This window comes from Dendroctonus ponderosae, unplaced genomic scaffold (genome assembly GCF_020466585.1).
Source record: "Dendroctonus ponderosae isolate FM_Combo_2020 unplaced genomic scaffold, Dpon_F_20191213v2 Dpon_F_20191213_10, whole genome shotgun sequence".
Taxonomy (NCBI): Eukaryota; Metazoa; Arthropoda; class Insecta; order Coleoptera; family Curculionidae; genus Dendroctonus; species Dendroctonus ponderosae.
In genome coordinates this window covers 6,847,401-6,848,628 of record NW_026017111.1, presented here as the reverse complement: position 1 = coordinate 6,848,628, position 1,228 = coordinate 6,847,401, and the positions used below count along the sequence as shown (strand labels likewise).

The following is a 1,228-nucleotide window of genomic DNA, read 5'->3' as shown; positions in this document are numbered from 1 at the left end:
TCATTTCTGTTCTGATGATTCGTGTGTGTTTAGTGAATTTCAGTTTGTGGTCTATTGTAATCCCAAGGTACCTTACGTCGTTTTTCGGTTGTGTTATTTTTCCTGCAGTTATTGTGGGGGAGTCAGCGTTGAGTCTGTGGTTCGTGAGCAGAAGTTGATTTTTTGTCGCGTTTGGCGTTAGTCTCCATTTATAGAACCATGTCATTGTGTTGTTTGTTAGTGTTTGGAGTCTTTCAGTCGCTTTTTCAGTAGTTTTGTCGTGTACAACAAGTGCCGTGTCGTCAGCGTATTGTAATATGTATGCCGTTCTGTCGATCTGATTTTTGTCTGGTAAGTTGTAATTGTTTAACAAATTTATTTTCCAGTTAATTTAAAGTTAGAATGTGGCTGCTGTGCAAAACATGCAAAAGTACTAGTTAAGTCATAACACGTATTTGCAACTTTCTATATTTAATTTAAAATTTTTATTTCAGAAAATTTTATGGAGGCCTTTTTAAAAAAGCAGTCTTTGTTGAGAGCCCAAATTGTGCAATCTTTATCAACAGAAGATCTTTTTCTGCACATGGGTGCGAATAAATTTAGTTTTCCGTTAGACGATGAACAAGATCTGGAAGTAAATCTTCAAATGTTTCTTCTGGATGAAACTAATTTTGATGTGACAGTAAGTTTTATTTGTAAATTGTAATAAATTAATAATGTTGATATATCTGCAATATAGATATCCAGAATTATTATTGTGTTGAATTTAGATTAGTTTACTGCAGAAGCACATTTACAGAAAGCTACTCTTAATGCTTTAATGTTAATAGTCCTGTGAGGGAAATATTTTTTAGGTAAACCACCTATTAAAAATTGGCGGAAGTACGCCTTATGAGTTTGTTAAGCACTGCTTAACGAATTTAATAACCAATCGTTTGGCTCAAAAATATACATTTTTTGGTTCCCAAACAAAATCGGCTCTCAGCCAATTTAAGTTTTCGAACTTATTGAATAGTAAGTTGATTATTTATTCAGTGATTTTGTAACTGTAGAGTATACTTACAATTGATTTGCTAAAACCTTTATTTAAATCTTTTAATATTACTTATGCAAATTGTAATATTTTTGTTGCTACTAAGCTAAGAGATACGTTTTCAGCTGCAGCGACTCAACAAAATCCTGAGGTCACCACGAAAATGACCGAAAAAAACCTCCAGAATGGGTTGAGGCAAGCGAATGAGCGCCTAAA

At 33.4% G+C, this 1,228-nt stretch overlaps 1 long non-coding RNA gene across 1 annotated transcript; it reads left to right on the top strand.

Moving 5' to 3' along the window:
• The first annotated feature begins 6 nt into the window (after positions 1-6).
• LOC125502765 lies at positions 7-1,228 on the top strand. Its single transcript, XR_007280518.1, has 4 exons — positions 7-330; positions 474-661; positions 834-993; positions 1,138-1,228. It is a non-coding gene; the product is annotated as an uncharacterized LOC125502765 (long non-coding RNA).